Raw genomic sequence first — 26,268 nt, 5'->3', positions numbered from 1 at the left:
CTTTCCAAAGTTAGCATTTGAATAATTCCTGTCAGTCCTATTAGGAAATCTCCTTGGAAATTGAGTGTGAGGCCTTCCAAACCTATGTGTATTGAAAGTATTATATCTAGCGGTTTGGTTATTAGCATTGTTAAACTGAGGCCTGTTTCTGTGAAAACTTGAATTAGTTACATTTCGAAACTTTGATGGGTTTTCACTTTTAGCAGTGTTAAAATTACCATTAGACTTATGCTCAGTTTTAATAGGCCTCACGCCTCTGAATTTCGGCGTCAGAGGACAATCTGCAACAAGATGTCCTAACTTATTACACCCAAAACAACACCTATACTCCATTTTCTTTTCAAATGTTGTTTTGGATGTAGAGGCTGTGTTACCGGCCGTTCGTCTCACATAAGGTGGGACGTACGGGTTGAGTGGAGTATTCTTTTTAGAAGTTTTATCTTTTTCTCCACCAGTGGGTAACACTACCTTCTCTTTTGTCTTACCTGATTCGGACAACTTATCCGAATCCGATGAGACTGGACTCGAAACAGAAATTTTCTCACTTGAAACCGGCGAACTCGTTTCGCCACTACTAACACTTGGTTCTTTACTCGTAACCTTGATTGGAATTGTCTGAGGAACTTCAAAATCAACAGATTTCTGAACACTAGGGTTAAAAGTGTAATTGTGGTTATAAGGTGGTGGAACCTCGTGATAACCAATTCCTCCCCTCTTTGTAGAGGTACCTTGATCACTAACAAGGTGATCAAGAATAGCTGAAGAATTTCTGAACTGTTCTAGTTTTCGGTTCAGTTCCACCACTTTCACCTGGTGGTCAGCAATCTGCTTTTCTCGTTCAGCAATCAGTTTAGTTTTTTCTTCTAAAACCTCATAACTTAGATCAATTACTTCAATTTTTTCAGCAAGTTTTGTTTTTAAGCTTTTAACATCTTTTTCACACGCTTTTATTTTAACTTTGTAACTGTTTTCTCTTGCTTTCGTAAAGTGATGATCTTCTTTAAGAGTTTTAAATTCAGCTTCTAAACGAACATACTGATCAGTTATGGTAGCAAGTTGCTCAGACAAATTCTCACATTTAGTACAAAAAGATTTAGAACTTACCTCGGAGATTTGATCATTGTTATCTGCCATGAAAGCTTTTTCCTTACCAGTAGCTTTCTCTTCTCCGTTAATCTTCTCACAATCTTCATTCTCAACCTTAGCCATATTTGCCTGCTCACTAGTTTCATTTGAATGCAGGTTCCAGTTGTATTCACCTGCTTCTCTGGACAGCATGGCATTGACTTCTTTAGTACTCCCAGTGTGCTGTGCAGACCGGCCCTTACCACGTTCAACTCGCTCGTTTCTGCAATCTTTGGCAAAGTGCCCGTTTAGTTGACAGTTATAGCACCTCACCTTAGACTTGTCGAACCCTGGCCTGCCACCAACAAACTTTCTCCCCGTCTTTCTCATAAACTTCTTCACTCTCCTCACTATCATGGCCATCTGCCATTGTAAATCCATTTCCTCCAGATCATCAGCATCGATCTGGTCATAGTTTTCATCCAGCATCGCTGGATCAACCACCTTTCCTTGAATATAGTTTTCATATGAAGCAATAAACGAAGCCTAGAGGCCAAACTGCTCTTCAGCAGATTTGACGCTCATTGGCATCTTAGAGTAATTATTGCTTGAGGAACTTGAAGATCCACTACTCTTGTTTGTTGTCTGTTGAGTACCACTTGATCCACCCGCAACAAAGCAAACATCCCCATTTGAGTTTACTGACACATGCCCCTCCTGTGAAGAATTGGCACCCGACTCACCTTTCGAGTAGTAGGCGGCAGAATCAGTCTTTGAACTTGTATTGGAGTTTACTTTCGCACCGTACATGCCTGGATCTTGAACCTGATCCATAGATGTTTCTTTTCTTACCATATTAAGCTCAAAAGTTCTAAGCTTGTTGACAGCGGTTTCAAGATCATAAGTAGGAAAGTCCTTGTCTTCCCTCATCAGTACAGTATACATCTCCCATTTTGGTGGGAGAGCATCGAGAAGTTTTTCCACAATCTCTTCTTCTCGGTATGAAATTGTCACACCCGGCCCTAAACGGCGGAAACAGCCGGGTGCGCGCGAGTGGGAATTGATAGTCAAGCACGGGTCATTGCAAACATTCAAATAAATTTTCCATTGCGCATGAAATGTCTAGTACAAAATACATTACATTGTTTAGAATTACATATAAAAACATCCACATATGAAAAACGTTGAAGATTTCCGCGCCATATCCCCTTACACGGCGGGAACAACCACGCGTGTGGAAGGGATAGAACTAAAATCTTCCAAAAACCATTTTTATAGATGTTCTGCGTGAAGTGCTCTATGTGTGACTCCTTGCGCTACTAATTATCACCTGAAAGACACGTAAAAACATTTGAATCAGTATAAACTGAGTGAGTTCACAAGTTTTGGTGACTTGATAAATCGTATTGCATCATATCCTTGATAAAACCATATTGAAACATATTTCTGATAACATCATTAAAACATATGCTTGATAAAGCCGTCCCGCGGGTTACGCGCGGACATTTCTGAAAACCGTGCTCGTCCATGCAAAGTGGCGCTGCCACTACGAGCTAAAACAATACCGTCCCGCGGGTTACGCGCGGACGTTGTGCTCGGAAAACTAGGCGCTCGTCCATGCAAAGAGGTGCGACCCCTACGAGCGGGCTTTACAACCAGTAGGCTAGAATGAGCAAAAACACACTGGTAGGAGGCTAGAATGAGCAAAAACACCAATAACTCGTCCCGTGAATACCCGAAATGAGACGAATTCTACACCCGCGTGAATATCCCGAACCTCACAATCGAGCAAAAGCTCTGATACCAATTGTAGGTTCCCCGGACGGATCACACGAGATATCCCGATATACACAGGTGCGGAATCCCTGTGTAGATCGTTACGGACGTAGAATATAAGCTCACGAACACACGAACACGATACTAACAACCACACGTTATATTAATAACTCGAACCGAGATACTTACAGACTCTCGACCTCACGTCAATAGACTTACTGAATTACACGTAAACTGAACTAAAACGATCAACACTTAAACAGTAAACCCGAAGCCTATATAAATACACGACAACTTCGCCTCAGGCGAAGTTGTCTATAACTTCGCTCGTTCAACAAGTTCGCCTAGGCGAACTTGTCAACAACTTCGCTTGGTTAACAAGTTCGCCTAAGCGAACTTGTCAACAACTTCGCTTTTACAAACAAATACACAAACAATATTACAGACTCGATTACAGACATTAGACATATGAACTACTGACATCTATGCACCAACAAGGCTACCATGCCATATGTTTTAGACAAGTAGGATGGACATGTCAGCAATGAGATAACGAAGTTAGTACTTGGTAGTCGCGGACTGATAAAAGAAACGAATGTGAAAGTTGGGACCGTTGCCAGCCAAAATGAAAATTGGGACCTACGCCGACCAAAATGAGATGGTTGGAACCAATAAAAACCAATTTTTCTTAAAAAAAATAACATGTTACGTACGGGTGTTCACGACTCGGATTTTACAATTTTTAAGTTAAACATGTGAGACAAACCGTTCGTAACAATTCATTGTTGACGAAAATCTAAACTAAACTGTTATAAATTGATTACGAAAGTTAAAGAAAAACCAACTATGAAACCTAACTGATGGCCAGTTTAAACGATTTTTAAGCTTTAAACTAAACCATAAACACACATAATTGTTACGTGATTACCAGAGTTTGTGTTCAAACAAATGCGGCATCGCGAGAGCACCAGTATAGTTTTGATATGTTTACAATGATGTCTACAAATGATATGGATGCGTCCAACTATGTGGGTAAAATTGGTATTTCCAAATCTCTATAATGGTTAATCTAACTTTTCAATTAATTTTGTTGTAGTAACAGTTTTGATTATACAATAACTGATTACAATGTGTCTAACTTTGAGTACATAATTTAAAAAACACGTGTAATTAAATTTACAAAACTACCTTTACATACTACTCTTGGAATAGAATTAAACATGTAAAGTGTTACATATCCTAATGTCTTTTTAAAAGTCTCTTATTCTTATTCATGTAAATTCTTATGTCGTAATATATTTAAACTACTTATGACTATTATATTTCAACAGCTCAAAGCTATTAGAGATGAATGAAAGTGAGTACGTATTGGTTGAAATCCCCAATAATATTCATGACAACAATAGCGTAGCCAGAGAGTGGGTTGGGTGCCTTAAAGGCGAGGAGACCACCAATAGCTCCAAACGTGAACGACATGTCGAAAAAGTACCATCGTTACTCTTAAAAAGCGAGAAAGGTCGTAGAAATAGTGAGTGCTATCAGCCTGCTGTGGTCTCACTTGGCCCGTACCATCATGACCAACCCGATCTTGCTCAAGCCGAGAAATACAAACTCATAACACTAGATGAGTATGGTTCAGGCATGGGAAAAACCGTAGATGAATTATAAAACAAAGTGTTTGACATGGTACATGGTGCCAGTAAATGTTATATTGATGGTTATGTTGATTATTACACCGATGAGGAATTTAGTCACATGATGTTGCGCGATGCTTGTTTTGTGTTGTTCTGTTCTATATCGAAAGCCTATCATGTAGACATGATATTATATTTATAAATGCTGATCTTTGTTGGGTTATATACGGGTGTAGCCCCGGCCCGTCTTGGGTTGGACAGTTAAAGACTTGAAGGGTTGAATGGGCTGGTCACCCATTCAACTTTAGTGGCTCATTTACTTTATTTCTTGGAACTTGTAGAGAAAGAAATAAACCCTAGATGTCTCCCTATATAAACCATATTGTATCATGTATTTTTTTTGCACCTCAATAAAAGAAGAGACCCTGTTCGTTGCCCGTGGACGTAGGTTACACACCGTAACCGAACCACGTAAATCCTGTGTTCGTGTCTTTACTGCTTTACGATTGTTATTATAATTTTTTGTCTGAATTTGTGTTTTTTCGCGATAACCCTACTGCCGCCACTAGTTATTTTGCATGTGAATTAATATCACATAATTGTTTTGTGTGAGATTAGTGTGACGTCACCACAAAACCAATTGCATCATTCTTGGATTGAAAGTGAAAGCCACGTATTGATATTGCAAACTGTGATAATAGGTATAATACATTATACATCCATGGCTAGAATATTGTCCTGTTGCAACCGATTATCTTGATCAGAAAAAGAAGCCGAGTCAGGTTCTTTATTATCTATTTTAGTTTTCTGGCTAGTTATTGGTTGTTGGTGTAGTTTTACTTCTCGTTTATCCGCTGCGTTTACGTTATATTCGTTTTATAAATCAATTAGAAATACCGTTAAGTTCTTAAGGCCCGAGCCGTTGTATTGTATTAATTTCTGTTGCCCCATCCGACTCCTTTCGGGTCAGCTGCGTACACGTAATACCTAAAAATCTTCTGGGCGCAATAGGAGTTTATAAACATATTGCGTGATATTTTGTTACTAGAGAACCAGATTCCTTTTGTAGTACTGGAAGTTTTGTTGAAATAGGGGCTGTGAGACTCACCTGTGATTCTTGTTAAGTGATGGTTTAGAGAGAGATTAAACGAGATTCGGGTTTCCTGATGTTAGCCTCGAAATTGGAAGTCTAGAATATGTTTAAATAACAAGAAATATGTGTATTAAGACCAAGTAATCGAAGAATATAAGGGCTGGTCAGAAAAGTAAATCTCAAGACTAAAGTTTCGGCTTACCTAGCGATGGATGCTTGGGAGATGGTTAGTGCAGAATTACAGGTTTAAGAGAGGAGTTTGGAGTGTGTTTCTTGTGGTTGTGATATTTTTATTCAAGAATTGATACTTATTTATAGGCAAATTCAAGGGAACACAATCCCTTGATTTAGGGGATTGAAATCTTATTTATATTGGGTGTAATGATGACAAGGTATGGGGTTTATTATTATTTATTTTAGGGATGGGGGTGATGGTCCTAGGGAGTGGTTATAAAGATTCTGATGGATTTGACAGTACATGCAGGACTGTGGTTGGTGAGAGTAGGTGCGGCTGACAGCTGACATTTCGTGTTACAGTATACTTTTCCTGGTACTGTTGTCAGTGTGCAGTCAAAAGGTAAAAATCTCTGAAACACGCAACTGGTTCTTTCTGGGCGGGGGTAATCCCCTTACATCTGAAGAATAGACTAAGTGTTTTGTGCGTGTAGCCTTGCGCGTATAGCCTTCTGCGTGAAGGCCATTTCCTTGAACGTTGTGGGTCCGGCGGCTCCAGTTGGTCTTCGCGCAAGCGTCCTTGTAACGAATCCTGCGCGTATCACTGCGCAGGCGTCCTTATAAGGAATCCTGCGGGTCCATCTGGCTCTGCTGGAACCAGCGTTCTCAGAGTTTATTAACAGGGTGAACTTTTGGATTTAAGCGAAAAGGTGGTTGGTTTCTGTGCAGACGTTCATGCGTAAAGGGTTTAGTTTTAAGGTGTCCCGCGGGGATTCTTCCCGCAGGTGTCGCACATAACTCCTTTTTATTTGATGCGGGTAGGTGCGTAACCTTCTCGTAGTCAGGGACGTTGAGTTTCATTTGTAGATTCTCCATGAGGTCTTGGTATTTCAACATAGTGATCAGTTATGTTGAAGTCAATTCCATCTTGGAGCTTCAAACAAACTAGCTCTCAATGTTCCCGCCATGCGGGGAGGTTAGTTCCCTTTTTCCGCGCGCGCATAAATGGTTTGGGTCTTAATTAGGAAATTAGGATATTGTTTGAACATAGTTTTACTTATTGATCATTGAAGAGGTATGCAACCCATTAGACAGAAACGACATAAAATTAAGTTATGAAAACACAAAACCTGTGCGCGTAGCGCACATAACATATGCCCGCGCTGATCCTAACATGGCGCGCATCGCATCCGCGCATGGCGCATATAACATATGCCCGCGCTGATAATGGCGCGCATAACATTCACAATCTCCTAATAATTAGGTTGATTACTTGGTTTATGGGATTGGGAAATTACCGGGTGTCACATTCTCCCCCCGTTAGGAGAATTTCGTCCCGAAATTAGGAGGTGTCGCTGGTAGGAGCTATCCTTTGGAAGAGGTATGGGTACTTTTTGCGCATTTGGTCTTCTCTTTCCCAAGTGAATTCAGGTCCACGCTTTGAGTTCCATTGAACCTTTACTAACTTGATTCGGCTTCTTCGCAACTTTTGTTCTTTCCAATCGGTTACTGCTATAGGCTCTTCCACGAAGTGTAGCTGTTTGTCGATATGAACCTCGTCCAATGGTAAAATTAACGTTTCATCAGATAAGCACTTCTTGAGGTTGGATACATGAAACGTGTCATGAACTCCACTAAGTTCGGCGGGTAAATGGAGTTTATAAGCAACTGGACCGATCCTTTCCAGGATCTCAAATGGTCCGATGTATCGCGGATTTAACTTTCCTCGCTTGCCGAAACGGGGGACTCCCTTCCATGGAGAGACTTTTAAAAGTACTCTATCCCCTACTTGAAATTCCAACGGTTTTCTTCTCACATCTGCATAGCTTTTCTGTCTGTCGCGCGCTGCCTTAAGGCGATCCTGTATCTGGAAAATTTTGTCCGTCGTTTCTTGGATCAATTCTGGACCAGTCATTTGCTTGTCACCCACTTCAGCCCAACACAGTGGGGACCTACACTTGCGCCCATACAAGGCTTCAAATGGCGCAGCCTAGAGGCTTGTGTGATAACTGTTATTGTATGAAAATTCAACCAATGGGAGATGAGTATCCCAGCTACCCCCGAAATCGATTGCGCACGCGCGCAACATATCTTCTAATGTTTGAATGGTTCGCTCGCTTTGTCCATCCCTTTGGGGATGATAAGCCGTACTCATGTCAAGACGAGTACCTAAAGCCCCTTGTAACGATCTCCAAAATCTTGAGGTGAAACGACTATCTCTATCAGAAATGATGGATACCGGAACTCCGTGTTTTGAAACTACTTCTCGAATATACAATCGGGCTAACTTTTCCATCTCATCGGTTTCCTTGATCGGCAGGAAGTGTGCTGACTTAGTTAGCCGGTCTACAATAACCCAAATCGTGTTGTAACCCCTAGGTGTCCTTGGCAGTTTGGTAATGAAGTCCATGGAGATTTGTTCCCACTTCCACATGGGAATTTCTGGCTGTTGAAGCAACCCCGACGGTTTCTGGTATTCAGCCTTCACCTTCGAACACGTCAGGCACTTACTGACATACGTCGCGATGTCGCCCTTAAGATTGGGCCACCAATACAGCGCTTTAACATCTTGGTACATCTTGTCTGCGCCAGGATGTACGGAATACCGCGTTTTGTGAGCTTCGTTTAACACTTGCTCGCGCAATCCTCCTTTGAGAGGGACCCATATGCGGTTAGCAAAATATCGAGTATCGTTCTTTTTGAGCTCCAAATTCTTAATCATACCCCCAAGGGATTCGTTCTTGACAAACTCTGGTTCAAGGCTTCTTGTTGAGCTTCTCGGATGCGGGTAGTGAGGTCTGCGCGAATGGTCAATCTTAGAGCCTTAACTCGTAGTGTCTTTGCTTGCTCTTTCCTACTTAAAGCGTCTGCTACCACATTCGCCTTTCCAGGATGATACTTTATTTCACAATCATAATCATTCAATAATTCGACCCATCTTCGTTTCCTCATGTTTAAATCCTTTTGATCAAATATATGTTGAAGGCTCTTGTGATCCGTAAAAATCAAACACTTTGTACCATAAAGATAATGGCGCCAAATCTTTAGCGCGAAAACAACTGCTCCAAGTTCCAGATCATGCGTTGTATAATTCCTTTCATTGACCTTGAGTTGACGAGAGGCATACGCTATGACTTTGTTTCTCTGCATAAGGACACATCCGAGTCCTTGATGTGAGGCGTCGCAGTAGACGACGATGTCGTCCGTCCCCTCGGGTAGCGACAAAATTGGCGCACTACATAACTTTTGCTTTAACATTTGAAATGCTGCTTCCTGGTTTTCGCCCCAATCAAACTTCTTATCTTTCTGAGTTAGCGCAGTCAGAGGTAAAGCTATCTTGGAGAAGTTCTCAATGAAACGTCGATAGTAGCCAGCTAGTCCTAGGAATTGCCTCACCTCAGTTGGTGTTTTTGGCGTTTCCCAATTCTCGATGGCTTTGACCTTGGAAGGATCGACGTGTATTCCTTTCTCGTTTACAACGTGACCGAGAAAGTGAACCTCTCTAAGCCAAAACTCACATTTAGAAAACTTTGCATACAACTTTTCTTCCTTCAGCAACCCCAAAATTAATCTCAGATGTTGTTCATGCTCAGCTCTGGTTCGGGAGTAAACCAGAATATCATCTATAAATACAATCACAAACTTATCCAAGTATGGTTTGCACACACGGTTCATCAGATCCATGAATACAGCCGGCGCATTAGTTAGCCCGAAAGGCATCACTAAAAACTCATAATGGCCGTATCTAGTTCGGAAGGCTGTCTTCGGCACGTCTTCCTCATGGACCCTAAGTTGGTGGTAACCTGACCGTAGATCTATCTTCGAGTAATAACTGGATCCCTGCAACTGATCAAATAAGTCGTCAATCCTCGGTAAGGGGTACCGATTCTTGACTGTCAGCTTGTTCAGTTCCCTGTAGTCAATACACATTCTAAATGAACCATCCTTCTTCTTTACAAAAAGCACTGGAGCTCCCCAGGGTGAAAAGCTTGGGCGTATGAAGCCCTTATCCAATAGTTCCTGCAACTGATTGGATAGCTCTTGCATCTCGGATGGAGCTAGTCGATAGGGTGCTCGAGCTACTGGTGCAGCTCCTGGAACCAAGTCGATTCGAAACTCGACTTGTCGCGGTGGCGGTAATCCGGGCAGATCTTCAGGGAAAACTTCCGGGAATTCGCGCACCACTGGTAAGTCTTCAATCTTTCGCTCATCTCCTTTCTTCTCTACTACGTGCGCCAGGAAGGCGTAGCATCCCTTCCTCAGGCACTTGCGCGCCTTTAGACACGAAATGAGTTTTGTCGCAACTCCACTTCTTTCCCCTTGAATTACCATGGTTTCTCCGCTCAACAGTGGGATCCGAACCTGCTTCTCATGGCAAATAACTTCCGCGTGGTTCTCGACTAACCAATCCATGCCTACCACAATGTCAAAGCTTCCCAAGTCTATTGGCAATAAGTTAATATTGAATCCGTGACCTCCCATGACCAATACACATTGCTCAGTCCTCTCGTTCGCGCGTATCTACCTACCATTGGCTAGTTCTATAGTATAAGGCGTGTCTAGCCTACTGGTTGCTAGGCCTAGGGAGTTTTTAAACTCAGTGGATATGAAACTTAGGTCAGCGCCAGTATCAAATAAGACAGATGCAAAATGGTCGTTAAGTAGAAACGTACCGGTTACCACATTCGGTTCTTCTTTTGCTTCGCCCGCGCCGATCACAAAGGCTCTCCCGCGAGCTTGGTTTCTCTTTTGCGGGCAATCCCGACTGAAATGTCCTGGCTTCCCGCAAGCGTAGCAGTTGTCGTTTGCCCCAGCTTCCTTATGGCAGTTTATCGCCTTGTGCCCTGGTCTGCTACATTTGGCGCATATGATGCTTGCGCATTCACCCTCGTGGTGATACTTGCATCTGCTGCACCATGGGCGAGGCCCATTGTACCCTTTTCGTGATGGCTCCAGGGCTTGTATCGCGTAAGCCCTTACGCTCTCCTGTTTCTTGAATGGTGGTTGCTTGGAGCCGGACCCTCGGTGGTGAGAGTTCCATTTTCTCTTGGGGTCAGAGGTTCGCTGCTCGTTCCCGCGCGAGGTCAACATGCCCGCACGGACCGTATCTCTTGTAAGAGTAATGGCCCGCGCCACCGCCTCATCAAAGGTTGGAGGCGCTGCGGCATTGAGCGGAACTCTGATAACATGGGGTAACCCAAAGATATACCTCTCGATCTTTTTCTCCTCCGTGTTCGCCATATCCGGCACCATCTGGCAAAGTTCGTTGAATCGGTTGTTGTAGGCGTCGATATCAGTTCCTATCATGGTGTGGTTCCAAAATTCCTGCTGTAGACTCTGAATTTCGGCGCGAGAGCAGAACTTTTTCATCATCATTTCCTTCAGCTCCTCCCAGGTCTTGTGGAGAGCAACTTCTCGTCCCAATGTTTTCACTTGAAGCTTCCACCAAGACGAGGCCGCTTCTTGAAACATGCAGGTCGCGTAAAGGACCTTTTGATTTTCACTACACCCGCTAATGGAGAGAACTGTCTCCATTTTGTCGATCCAGTTGTAGAGCCCAATGGCCCCTTCGGTGCCCTTGAATGGCCAAGGCTCACAGGCCATAAATGTCTTATAGGAGCATCCTTTGTCCAAAGCTCCTGATTCGGGTTCTGGGGTTTCGGTCTCTTGACGACCCTGACTTGATTCGGCCTTGCTGGCCTCATGCGTTGCGATCGCCTGTGCGATTATTTCTGCGAGTTCCTCGGGTGTCATGGTAATTCCCTTGGCTCTGGTTGGAGGCATTCTCGTTTTTCTTAAAAGAGAACGAAAATATATCAAACTTAGCGCATGTACCCTGAGCACATAATGTTCTTATCCCTAGTGTTCACTAAACATTGTGTGACCCGTGTTCCTAAGTGTGTGTGTGGTTTTTCTTTTGAAAATATTTTCTTTGCAAAATATTTCATGCGATTCCCCTACGGTTATAGTCTAGGTTAAAACTTCTTTCCTAGTTCGCTATAACCAGTGCTCTGATACCAATCTGTCACACCCGGCCCTAAACGGCGGAAACAGCCGGGTGCGCGCGAGTGGGAATTGATAGTCAAGCACGGGTCATTGCAAACATTCAAATAAATTTTCCATTGCGCATGAAATGTCTAGTACAAAATACATTACATTGTTTAGAATTACATATAAAAACATCCACATATGAAAAACGTTGAAGATTTCCGCGCCATATCCCCTTACACGGCGGGAACAACCACGCGTGTGGAAGGGATAGAACTAAAATCTTCCAAAAACCATTTTTATAGATGTTCTGCGTGAAGTGCTCTATGTGTGACTCCTTGCGCTACTAATTATCACCTGAAAGACACGTAAAAACATTTGAATCAGTATAAACTGAGTGAGTTCACAAGTTTTGGTGACTTGATAAATCGTATTGCATCATATCCTTGATAAAACCATATTGAAACATATTTCTGATAACATCATTAAAACATATGCTTGATAAAGCCGTCCCGCGGGTTACGCGCGGACATTTCTGAAAACCGTGCTCGTCCATGCAAAGTGGCGCTGCCACTACGAGCTAAAACAATACCGTCCCGCGGGTTACGCGCGGACGTTGTGCTCGGAAAACTAGGCGCTCGTCCATGCAAAGAGGTGCGACCCCTACGAGCGGGCTTTACAACCAGTAGGCTAGAATGAGCAAAAACACACTGGTAGGAGGCTAGAATGAGCAAAAACACCAATAACTCGTCCCGTGAATACCCGAAATGAGACGAATTCTACACCCGCGTGAATATCCCGAACCTCACAATCGAGCAAAAGCTCTGATACCAATTGTAGGTTCCCCGGACGGATCACACGAGATATCCCGATATACACAGGTGCGGAATCCCTGTGTAGATCGTTACGGACGTAGAATATAAGCTCACGAACACACGAACACGATACTAACAACCACACGTTATATTAATAACTCGAACCGAGATACTTACAGACTCTCGACCTCACGTCAATAGACTTACTGAATTACACGTAAACTGAACTAAAACGATCAACACTTAAACAGTAAACCCGAAGCCTATATAAATACACGACAACTTCGCCTCAGGCGAAGTTGTCTATAACTTCGCTCGTTCAACAAGTTCGCCTAGGCGAACTTGTCAACAACTTCGCTTGGTTAACAAGTTCGCCTAAGCGAACTTGTCAACAACTTCGCTTTTACAAACAAATACACAAACAATATTACAGACTCGATTACAGACATTAGACATATGAACTACTGACATCTATGCACCAACAAGGCTACCATGCCATATGTTTTAGACAAGTAGGATGGACATGTCAGCAATGAGATAACGAAGTTAGTACTTGGTAGTCGCGGACTGATAAAAGAAACGAATGTGAAAGTTGGGACCGTTGCCAGCCAAAATGAAAATTGGGACCTACGCCGACCAAAATGAGATGGTTGGAACCAATAAAAACCAATTTTTCTTAAAAAAAATAACATGTTACGTACGGGTGTTCACGACTCGGATTTTACAATTTTTAAGTTAAACATGTGAGACAAACCGTTCGTAACAATTCATTGTTGACGAAAATCTAAACTAAACTGTTATAAATTGATTACGAAAGTTAAAGAAAAACCAACTATGAAACCTAACTGATGGCCAGTTTAAACGATTTTTAAGCTTTAAACTAAACCATAAACACACATAATTGTTACGTGATTACCAGAGTTTGTGTTCAAACAAATGCGGCATCGCGAGAGCACCAGTATAGTTTTGATATGTTTACAATGATGTCTACAAATGATATGGATGCGTCCAACTATGTGGGTAAAATTGGTATTTCCAAATCTCTATAATGGTTAATCTAACTTTTCAATTAATTTTGTTGTAGTAACAGTTTTGATTATACAATAACTGATTACAATGTGTCTAACTTTGAGTACATAATTTAAAAAACACGTGTAATTAAATTTACAAAACTACCTTTACATACTACTCTTGGAATAGAATTAAACATGTAAAGTGTTACATATCCTAATGTCTTTTTAAAAGTCTCTTATTCTTATTCATGTAAATTCTTATGTCGTAATATATTTAAACTACTTATGACTATTATATTTCAACAGCTCAAAGCTATTAGAGATGAATGAAAGTGAGTACGTATTGGTTGAAATCCCCAATAATATTCATGACAACAATAGCGTAGCCAGAGAGTGGGTTGGGTGCCTTAAAGGCGAGGAGACCACCAATAGCTCCAAACGTGAACGACATGTCGAAAAAGTACCATCGTTACTCTTAAAAAGCGAGAAAGGTCGTAGAAATAGTGAGTGCTATCAGCCTGCTGTGGTCTCACTTGGCCCGTACCATCATGACCAACCCGATCTTGCTCAAGCCGAGAAATACAAACTCATAACACTAGATGAGTATGGTTCAGGCATGGGAAAAACCGTAGATGAATTATAAAACAAAGTGTTTGACATGGTACATGGTGCCAGTAAATGTTATATTGATGGTTATGTTGATTATTACACCGATGAGGAATTTAGTCACATGATGTTGCGCGATGCTTGTTTTGTGTTGTTCTGTTCTATATCGAAAGCCTATCATGTAGACATGATATTATATTTATAAATGCTGATCTTTGTTGGGTTATATACGGGTGTAGCCCCGGCCCGTCTTGGGTTGGACAGTTAAAGACTTGAAGGGTTGAATGGGCTGGTCACCCATTCAACTTTAGTGGCTCATTTACTTTATTTCTTGGAACTTGTAGAGAAAGAAATAAACCCTAGATGTCTCCCTATATAAACCATATTGTATCATGTATTTTTTTTGCACCTCAATAAAAGAAGAGACCCTGTTCGTTGCCCGTGGACGTAGGTTACACACCGTAACCGAACCACGTAAATCCTGTGTTCGTGTCTTTACTGCTTTACGATTGTTATTATAATTTTTTGTCTGAATTTGTGTTTTTTCGCGATAACCCTACTGCCGCCACTAGTTATTTTGCATGTGAATTAATATCACATAATTGTTTTGTGTGAGATTAGTGTGACGTCACCACAAAACCAATTGCATCATTCTTGGATTGAAAGTGAAAGCCACGTATTGATATTGCAAACTGTGATAATAGGTATAATACATTATACATCCATGGCTAGAATATTGTCCTGTTGCAACCGATTATCTTGATCAGAAAAAGAAGCCGAGTCAGGTTCTTTATTATCTATTTTAGTTTTCTGGCTAGTTATTGGTTGTTGGTGTAGTTTTACTTCTCGTTTATCCGCTGCGTTTACGTTATATTCGTTTTATAAATCAATTAGAAATACCGTTAAGTTCTTAAGGCCCGAGCCGTTGTATTGTATTAATTTCTGTTGCCCCATCCGACTCCTTTCGGGTCAGCTGCGTACACGTAATACCTAAAAATCTTCTGGGCGCAATAGGAGTTTATAAACATATTGCGTGATATTTTGTTACTAGAGAACCAGATTCCTTTTGTAGTACTGGAAGTTTTGTTGAAATAGGGGCTGTGAGACTCACCTGTGATTCTTGTTAAGTGATGGTTTAGAGAGAGATTAAACGAGATTCGGGTTTCCTGATGTTAGCCTCGAAATTGGAAGTCTAGAATATGTTTAAATAACAAGAAATATGTGTATTAAGACCAAGTAATCGAAGAATATAAGGGCTGGTCAGAAAAGTAAATCTCAAGACTAAAGTTTCGGCTTACCTAGCGATGGATGCTTGGGAGATGGTTAGTGCAGAATTACAGGTTTAAGAGAGGAGTTTGGAGTGTGTTTCTTGTGGTTGTGATATTTTTATTCAAGAATTGATACTTATTTATAGGCAAATTCAAGGGAACACAATCCCTTGATTTAGGGGATTGAAATCTTATTTATATTGGGTGTAATGATGACAAGGTATGGGGTTTATTATTATTTATTTTAGGGATGGGGGTGATGGTCCTAGGGAGTGGTTATAAAGATTCTGATGGATTTGACAGTACATGCAGGACTGTGGTTGGTGAGAGTAGGTGCGGCTGACAGCTGACATTTCGTGTTACAGTATACTTTTCCTGGTACTGTTGTCAGTGTGCAGTCAAAAGGTAAAAATCTCTGAAACACGCAACTGGTTCTTTCTGGGCGGGGGTAATCCCCTTACATCTGAAGAATAGACTAAGTGTTTTGTGCGTGTAGCCTTGCGCGTATAGCCTTCTGCGTGAAGGCCATTTCCTTGAACGTTGTGGGTCCGGCGGCTCCAGTTGGTCTTCGCGCAAGCGTCCTTGTAACGAATCCTGCGCGTATCACTGCGCAGGCGTCCTTATAAGGAATCCTGCGGGTCCATCTGGCTCTGCTGGAACCAGCGTTCTCAGAGTTTATTAACAGGGTGAACTTTTGGATTTAAGCGAAAAGGTGGTTGGTTTCTGTGCAGACGTTCATGCGTAAAGGGTTTAGTTTTAAGGTGTCCCGCGGGGATTCTTCCCGCAGGTGTCGCACATAACTCCTTTTTATTTGATGCGGGTAGGTGCGTAACCTTCTCGTAGTCAGGGACGTTGAGTTTCATTTGTAGATTCTCCATGAGGTCTTGGTATTTCAACATAGTGATCAGTTATGTTGAAGTCAATTCCATCTTGGAGCTTCAAACAAACTAGCTCTCAATGTTCCCGCCATGCGGGGAGGTTAGTTCCCTTTTTCCGCGCGCGCATAAATGGTTTGGGTCTTAATTAGGAAATTAGGATATTGTTTGAACATAGTTTTACTTATTGATCATTGAAGAGGTATGCAACCCATTAGACAGAAACGACATAAAATTAAGTTATGAAAACACAAAACCTGTGCGCGTAGCGCACATAACATATGCCCGCGCTGATCCTAACATGGCGCGCATCGCATCCGCGCATGGCGCATATAACATATGCCCGCGCTGATAATGGCGCGCATAACATTCACAATCTCCTAATAATTAGGTTGATTACTTGGTTTATGGGATTGGGAAATTACCGGGTGTCACATTCTCCCCCCGTTAGGAGAATTTCGTCCCGAAATTAGGAGGTGTCGCTGGTAGGAGCTATCCTTTGGAAGAGGTATGGGTACTTTTTGCGCATTTGGTCTTCTCTTTCCCAAGTGAATTCAGGTCCACGCTTTGAGTTCCATTGAACCTTTACTAACTTGATTCGGCTTCTTCGCAACTTTTGTTCTTTCCAATCGGTTACTGCTATAGGCTCTTCCATGAAGTGTAGCTGTTTGTCGATATGAACCTCGTCCAATGGTAAAATTAACGTTTCATCAGATAAGCACTTCTTGAGGTTGGATACATGAAACGTGTCATGAACTCCACTAAGTTCGGCGGGTAAATGGAGTTTATAAGCAACTGGACCGATCCTTTCCAGGATCTCAAATGGTCCGATGTATCGCGGATTTAACTTTCCTCGCTTGCCGAAACGGGGGACTCCCTTCCATGGAGAGACTTTTAAAAGTACTCTATCCCCTACTTGAAATTCCAACGGTTTTCTTCTCACATCTGCATAGCTTTTCTGTCTGTCGCGCGCTGCCTTAAGGCGATCCTGTATCTGGAAAATTTTGTCCGTCGTTTCTTGGATCAATTCTGGACCAGTCATTTGCTTGTCACCCACTTCAGCCCAACACAGTGGGGACCTACACTTGCGCCCATACAAGGCTTCAAATGGCGCAGCCTAGAGGCTTGTGTGATAACTGTTATTGTATGAAAATTCAACCAATGGGAGATGAGTATCCCAGCTACCCCCGAAATCGATTGCGCACGCGCGCAACATATCTTCTAATGTTTGAATGGTTCGCTCGCTTTGTCCATCCCTTTGGGGATGATAAGCCGTACTCATGTCAAGACGAGTACCTAAAGCCCCTTGTAACGATCTCCAAAATCTTGAGGTGAAACGACTATCTCTATCAGAAATGATGGATACCGGAACTCCGTGTTTTGAAACTACTTCTCGAATATACAATCGGGCTAACTTTTCCATCTCATCGGTTTCCTTGATCGGCAGGAAGTGTGCTGACTTAGTTAGCCGGTCTACAATAACCCAAATCGTGTTGTAACCCCTAGGTGTCCTTGGCAGTTTGGTAATGAAGTCCATGGAGATTTGTTCCCACTTCCACATGGGAATTTCTGGCTGTTGAAGCAACCCCGACGGTTTCTGGTATTCAGCCTTCACCTTCGAACACGTCAGGCACTTACTGACATACGTCGCGATGTCGCCCTTAAGATTGGGCCACCAATACAGCGCTTTAACATCTTGGTACATCTTGTCTGCGCCAGGATGTACGGAATACCGCGTTTTGTGAGCTTCGTTTAACACTTGCTCGCGCAATCCTCCTTTGAGAGGGACCCATATGCGGTTAGCAAAATATCGAGTATCGTTCTTTTTGAGCTCCAAATTCTTAATCATACCCCCAAGGGATTCGTTCTTGACAAACTCTGGTTCAAGGCTTCTTGTTGAGCTTCTCGGATGCGGGTAGTGAGGTCTGCGCGAATGGTCAATCTTAGAGCCTTAACTCGTAGTGTCTTTGCTTGCTCTTTCCTACTTAAAGCGTCTGCTACCACATTCGCCTTTCCAGGATGATACTTTATTTCACAATCATAATCATTCAATAATTCGACCCATCTTCGTTTCCTCATGTTTAAATCCTTTTGATCAAATATATGTTGAAGGCTCTTGTGATCCGTAAAAATCAAACACTTTGTACCATAAAGATAATGGCGCCAAATCTTTAGCGCGAAAACAACTGCTCCAAGTTCCAGATCATGCGTTGTATAATTCCTTTCATTGACCTTGAGTTGACGAGAGGCATACGCTATGACTTTGTTTCTCTGCATAAGGACACATCCGAGTCCTTGATGTGAGGCGTCGCAGTAGACGACGATGTCGTCCGTCCCCTCGGGTAGCGACAAAATTGGCGCACTACATAACTTTTGCTTTAACATTTGAAATGCTGCTTCCTGGTTTTCGCCCCAATCAAACTTCTTATCTTTCTGAGTTAGCGCAGTCAGAGGTAAAGCTATCTTGGAGAAGTTCTCAATGAAACGTCGATAGTAGCCAGCTAGTCCTAGGAATTGCCTCACCTCAGTTGGTGTTTTTGGCGTTTCCCAATTCTCGATGGCTTTGACCTTGGAAGGATCGACGTGTATTCCTTTCTCGTTTACAACGTGACCGAGAAAGTGAACCTCTCTAAGCCAAAACTCACATTTAGAAAACTTTGCATACAACTTTTCTTCCTTCAGCAACCCCAAAATTAATCTCAGATGTTGTTCATGCTCAGCTCTGGTTCGGGAGTAAACCAGAATATCATCTATAAATACAATCACAAACTTATCCAAGTATGGTTTGCACACACGGTTCATCAGATCCATGAATACAGCCGGCGCATTAGTTAGCCCGAAAGGCATCACTAAAAACTCATAATGGCCGTATCTAGTTCGGAAGGCTGTCTTCGGCACGTCTTCCTCATGGACCCTAAGTTGGTGGTAACCTGACCGTAGATCTATCTTCGAGTAATAACTGGATCCCTGCAACTGATCAAATAAGTCGTCAATCCTCGGTAAGGGGTACCGATTCTTGACTGTCAGCTTGTTCAGTTCCCTGTAGTCAATACACATTCTAAATGAACCATCCTTCTTCTTTACAAAAAGCACTGGAGCTCCCCAGGGTGAAAAGCTTGGGCGTATGAAGCCCTTATCCAATAGTTCCTGCAACTGATTGGATAGCTCTTGCATCTCGGATGGAGCTAGTCGATAGGGTGCTCGAGCTACTGGTGCAGCTCCTGGAACCAAGTCGATTCGAAACTCGACTTGTCGCGGTGGCGGTAATCCGGGCAGATCTTCAGGGAAAACTTCCGGGAATTCGCGCACCACTGGTAAGTCTTCAATCTTTCGCTCATCTCCTTTCTTCTCTACTACGTGCGCCAGGAAGGCGTAGCATCCCTTCCTCAGGCACTTGCGCGCCTTTAGACACGAAATGAGTTTTGTCGCAACTCCACTTCTTTCCCCTTGAATTACCATGGTTTCTCCGCTCAACAGTGGGATCCGAACCTGCTTCTCATGGCAAATAACTTCCGCGTGGTTCTCGACTAACCAATCCATGCCTACCACAATGTCAAAGCTTCCCAAGTCTATTGGCAATAAGTTAATATTGAATCCGTGACCTCCCATGACCAATACACATTGCTCAGTCCTCTCGTTCGCGCGTATCTACCTACCATTGGCTAGTTCTATAGTATAAGGCGTATCTAGCCTACTGGTTGCTAGGCCTAGGGAGTTTTTAAACTCAGTGGATATGAAACTTAGGTCAGCGCCAGTATCAAATAAGACAGATGCAAAATGGTCGTTAAGTAGAAACGTACCGGTTACCACATTCGGTTCTTCTTTTGCTTCGCCCGCGCCGATCACAAAGGCTCTCCCGCGAGCTTGGTTTCTCTTTTGCGGGCAATCCCGACTGAAATGTCCTGGCTTCCCGCAAGCGTAGCAGTTGTCGTTTGCCCCAGCTTCCTTATGGCAGTTTATCGCCTTGTGCCCTGGTCTGCTACATTTGGCGCATATGATGCTTGCGCATTCACCCTCGTGGTGATACTTGCATCTGCTGCACCATGGGCGAGGCCCATTGTACCCTTTTCGTGATGGCTCCAGGGCTTGTATCGCGTAAGCCCTTACGCTCTCCTGTTTCTTGAATGGTGGTTGCTTGGAGCCGGACCCTCGGTGGTGAGAGTTCCATTTTCTCTTGGGGTCAGAGGTTCGCTGCTCGTTCCCGCGCGAGGTCAACATGCCCGCACGGACCGTATCTCTTGTAAGAGTAATGGCCCGCGCCACCGCCTCATCAAAGGTTGGAGGCGCTGCGGCATTGAGCGGAACTCTGATAACATGGGGTAACCCAAAGATATACCTCTCGATCTTTTTCTCCTCCGTGTTCGCCATATCCGGCACCATCTGGCAAAGTTCGTTGAATCGGTTGTTGTAGGCGTCGATATCAGTTCCTATCATGGTGTGGTTCCAAAATTCCTGCTGTAGACTCTGAATTTCGGCGCGAGAGCAGAACTTTTTCATCATCATTTCCTTCAGCTCCTCCCAGGTCTTGTGGAGAGCAACTTCTCGTCCCAATGTTTTCACTTGAAGCTTCCACCAAGACGAGGCCGCTTCTTGAAACATGCAGGTCGCGTAAAGGACCTTTTGATTTTCACTACACCCGCTAATGGAGAGAACTGTCTCCATTTTGTCGATCCAGTTGTAGAGCCCAATGGCCCCTTCGGTGCCCTTGAATGGCCAAGGCTCACAGGCCATAAATGTCTTATAGGAGCATCCTTTGTCCAAAGCTCCTGATTCGGGTTCTGGGGTTTCGGTCTCTTGACGACCCTGACTTGATTCGGCCTTGCTGGCCTCATGCGTTGCGATCGCCTGTGCGATTATTTCTGCGAGTTCCTCGGGTGTCATGGTAATTCCCTTGGCTCTGGTTGGAGGCATTCTCGTTTTTCTTAAAAGAGAACGAAAATATATCAAACTTAGCGCATGTACCCTGAGCACATAATGTTCTTATCCCTAGTGTTCACTAAACATTGTGTGACCCGTGTTCCTAAGTGTGTGTGTGGTTTTTCTTTTGAAAATATTTTCTTTGCAAAATATTTCATGCGATTCCCCTACGGTTATAGTCTAGGTTAAAACTTCTTTCCTAGTTCGCTATAACCAGTGCTCTGATACCAATCTGTCACACCCGGCCCTAAACGGCGGAAACAGCCGGGTGCGCGCGAGTGGGAATTGATAGTCAAGCACGGGTCATTGCAAACATTCAAATAAATTTTCCATTGCGCATGAAATGTCTAGTACAAAATACATTACATTGTTTAGAATTACATATAAAAACATCCACATATGAAAAACGTTGAAGATTTCCGCGCCATATCCCCTTACACGGCGGGAACAACCACGCGTGTGGAAGGGATAGAACTAAAATCTTCCAAAAACCATTTTTATAGATGTTCTGCGTGAAGTGCTCTATGTGTGACTCCTTGCGCTACTAATTATCACCTGAAAGACACGTAAAAACATTTGAATCAGTATAAACTGAGTGAGTTCACAAGTTTTGGTGACTTGATAAATCGTATTGCATCATATCCTTGATAAAACCATATTGAAACATATTTCTGATAACATCATTAAAACATATGCTTGATAAAGCCGTCCCGCGGGTTACGCGCGGACATTTCTGAAAACCGTGCTCGTCCATGCAAAGTGGCGCTGCCACTACGAGCTAAAACAATACCGTCCCGCGGGTTACGCGCGGACGTTGTGCTCGGAAAACTAGGCGCTCGTCCATGCAAAGAGGTGCGACCCCTACGAGCGGGCTTTACAACCAGTAGGCTAGAATGAGCAAAAACACACTGGTAGGAGGCTAGAATGAGCAAAAACACCAATAACTCGTCCCGTGAATACCCGAAATGAGACGAATTCTACACCCGCGTGAATATCCCGAACCTCACAATCGAGCAAAAGCTCTGATACCAATTGTAGGTTCCCCGGACGGATCACACGAGATATCCCGATATACACAGGTGCGGAATCCCTGTGTAGATCGTTACGGACGTAGAATATAAGCTCACGAACACACGAACACGATACTAACAACCACACGTTATATTAATAACTCGAACCGAGATACTTACAGACTCTCGACCTCACGTCAATAGACTTACTGAATTACACGTAAACTGAACTAAAACGATCAACACTTAAACAGTAAACCCGAAGCCTATATAAATACACGACAACTTCGCCTCAGGCGAAGTTGTCTATAACTTCGCTCGTTCAACAAGTTCGCCTAGGCGAACTTGTCAACAAATTCGCTTGGTTAACAAGTTCGCCTAAGCGAACTTGTCAACAACTTCGCTTTTACAAACAAATACACAAACAATATTACAGACTCGATTACAGACATTAGACATATGAACTACTGACATCTATGCACCAACAAGGCTACCATGCCATATGTTTTAGACAAGTAGGATGGACATGTCAGCAATGAGATAACGAAGTTAGTACTTGGTAGTCGCGGACTGATAAAAGAAACGAATGTGAAAGTTGGGACCGTTGCCAGCCAAAATGAAAATTGGGACCTACGCCGACCAAAATGAGATGGTTGGAACCAATAAAAACCAATTTTTCTTAAAAAAAATAACATGTTACGTACGGGTGTTCACGACTCGGATTTTACAATTTTTAAGTTAAACATGTGAGACAAACCGTTCGTAACAATTCATTGTTGACGAAAATCTAAACTAAACTGTTATAAATTGATTACGAAAGTTAAAGAAAAACCAACTATGAAACCTAACTGATGGCCAGTTTAAACGATTTTTAAGCTTTAAACTAAACCATAAACACACATAATTGTTACGTGATTACCAGAGTTTGTGTTCAAACAAATGCGGCATCGCGAGAGCACCAGTATAGTTTTGATATGTTTACAATGATGTCTACAAATGATATGGATGCGTCCAACTATGTGGGTAAAATTGGTATTTCCAAATCTCTATAATGGTTAATCTAACTTTTCAATTAATTTTGTTGTAGTAACAGTTTTGATTATACAATAACTGATTACAATGTGTCTAACTTTGAGTACATAATTTAAAAAACACGTGTAATTAAATTTACAAAACTACCTTTACATACTACTCTTGGAATAGAATTAAACATGTAAAGTGTTACATATCCTAATGTCTTTTTAAAAGTCTCTTATTCTTATTCATGTAAATTCTTATGTCGTAATATATTTAAACTACTTATGACTATTATATTTCAACAGCTCAAAGCTATTAGAGATGAATGAAAGTGAGTACGTATTGGTTGAAATCCCCAATAATATTCATGACAACAATAGCGTAGCCAGAGAGTGGGTTGGGTGCCTTAAAGGCGAGGAGACCACCAATAGCTCCAAACGTGAACGACATGTCGAAAAAGTACCATCGTTACTCTTAAAAAGCGAGAAAGGTCGTAGAAATAGTGAGTGCTATCAGCCTGCTGTGGTCTCACTTGGCCCGTACCATCATGACCAACCCGATCTTGCTCAAGCCGAGAAATACAAACTCATAACACTAGATGAGTATGGTTCAGGCATGGGAAAAACCGTAGATGAATTATAAAACAAAGTGTTTGACATGGTACATGGTGCCAGTAAATGTTATATTGATGGTTATGTTGATTATTACACCGATGAGGAATTTAGTCACATGATGTTGCGCGATGCTTGTTTTGTGTTGTTCTGTTCTATATCGAAAGCCTATCATGTAGACATGATATTATATTTATAAATGCTGATCTTTGTTGGGTTATATACGGGTGTAGCCCCGGCCCGTCTTGGGTTGGACAGTTAAAGACTTGAAGGGTTGAATGGGCTGGTCACCCATTCAACTTTAGTGGCTCATTTACTTTATTTCTTGGAACTTGTAGAGAAAGAAATAAACCCTAGATGTCTCCCTATATAAACCATATTGTATCATGTATTTTTTTTGCACCTCAATAAAAGAAGAGACCCTGTTCGTTGCCCGTGGACGTAGGTTACACACCGTAACCGAACCACGTAAATCCTGTGTTCGTGTCTTTACTGCTTTACGATTGTTATTATAATTTTTTGTCTGAATTTGTGTTTTTTCGCGATAACCCTACTGCCGCCACTAGTTATTTTGCATGTGAATTAATATCACATAATTGTTTTGTGTGAGATTAGTGTGACGTCACCACAAAACCAATTGCATCATTCTTGGATTGAAAGTGAAAGCCACGTATTGATATTGCAAACTGTGATAATAGGTATAATACATTATACATCCATGGCTAGAATATTGTCCTGTTGCAACCGATTATCTTGATCAGAAAAAGAAGCCGAGTCAGGTTCTTTATTATCTATTTTAGTTTTCTGGCTAGTTATTGGTTGTTGGTGTAGTTTTACTTCTCGTTTATCCGCTGCGTTTACGTTATATTCGTTTTATAAATCAATTAGAAATACCGTTAAGTTCTTAAGGCCCGAGCCGTTGTATTGTATTAATTTCTGTTGCCCCATCCGACTCCTTTCGGGTCAGCTGCGTACACGTAATACCTAAAAATCTTCTGGGCGCAATAGGAGTTTATAAACATATTGCGTGATATTTTGTTACTAGAGAACCAGATTCCTTTTGTAGTACTGGAAGTTTTGTTGAAATTGAAGTTCCCGAATGATAAAGGCGAGGATATCTTGAATGGATTCTTTAACTACTTAAACCATGGCGAGGTGATGATCAAGAGGCATAAAAAGGTGCTGGAATATACGCAGCAAGCGCTTCATCTTCTAGAGCTTTACAGGTAGAGGTGTGAACGAGCAATACCGAGTTCAAAACTCGTTTAACTTACGAGAGTCGGCTGTTTACTTGTTTTTCCACTTGCCTAATTCATTATTTATTATTTAATGCATAAATATTTTTAATTATTTATATATATTTTTATATATAACATATTATATTATTTACTTATTTAATATTTTATATGTAAGATCTACTATATTTTAAATATATTAGATGAAAATTATTTAAATGCCAGGCACTTTAACCTGACAAGCCAACTCGAGCACGATTAGTACGTGAAGCTCTGAGTTAGGCTCGTTTATTAAATAACACTGTTTTATGCCATAGCTTGTATAAGCTCAAGGCAACTCAAGTTTTTAGTAATCTAGTAGCTTTACTCAGTTACACCCCTGTCTGTAGGTCTTATTTCGTCTCGCTTTCGGCCTCTTTTGTGCATTCATTGTCTTTTGCTCTTTATTCATCTAAAATGTCGAGCACGGTGCAAGCTCAAAGTATAGAGTTGAAAGCATGTGAAAATTATATATAATTATGTAAAACTAAGTTGATCGTTTGCTTCAGTAACACTACTCACAGGTAGATGGATTTACTTGAAATGTACATCCGATGAGTCAATGAGATGGATTTACTCAACGTGAAGATGTGAAGGAGTTGCGGCTTAATAATATATTGGTTCATAGTCTTGGTAGTGATGAAGAAGTGGCTAAGATGTACGATGAGATTGAAGTCCCGGCTGTTAATCTTCACATGTTTCATCATATCAGGCAAGAGATCGAGAAGCTCCATGATAGCAAGTATAAGACATTGGTAGCGGAATTGATTACCGACTACTTTGGTAGTCTATGGAAGGCGGCGGGTTTGTTGGTGGCTACTGCTATAAACTTTGTGCAGACTTACTTCACGATTAACCCATCACAACGATGACTCCATACGGTTTAATCTTCCAGCAACACCTGCTTAAGTTGAATTTAATTTATTTGATCAAGTCAAGAATAGATGACTTCATATTGAATGTATTTAACTTCAACTCCCTTTACGTATAAACGAGATGATGTATCCTGTTGTGGCGCGTGGTAACCATGGACAATTTTACAAGATGCATGCTTTTATGTAAAATAGTTTACCCTCAAAAGTGCACTCGCAATTAGAGTTAAGCTTGTGTTTGTCGAGAAGCACTAGCGCTC

The 26,268-nt window shown here is 42.0% G+C and overlaps 1 pseudogene; it reads left to right on the top strand.

Moving 5' to 3' along the window:
* The first annotated feature begins 4,188 nt into the window (after positions 1–4,188).
* LOC143563865 (uncharacterized) lies at positions 4,189–26,008 on the top strand (annotated as a pseudogene).
* The last annotated feature ends 260 nt before the right edge of the window (positions 26,009–26,268 follow it).

Source organism: Bidens hawaiensis, unplaced genomic scaffold (genome assembly GCF_021521415.1).
Source record: "Bidens hawaiensis isolate Kalapana, Puna unplaced genomic scaffold, B.hawaiensis_p1.1 tig00001206_1, whole genome shotgun sequence".
Lineage (NCBI taxonomy): Eukaryota > Viridiplantae > Streptophyta > Magnoliopsida > Asterales > Asteraceae > Bidens > Bidens hawaiensis.
The sequence above is the reverse complement of the archived record's forward strand: the minus strand, read 5'-3'. Positions and strand labels throughout refer to the sequence as shown.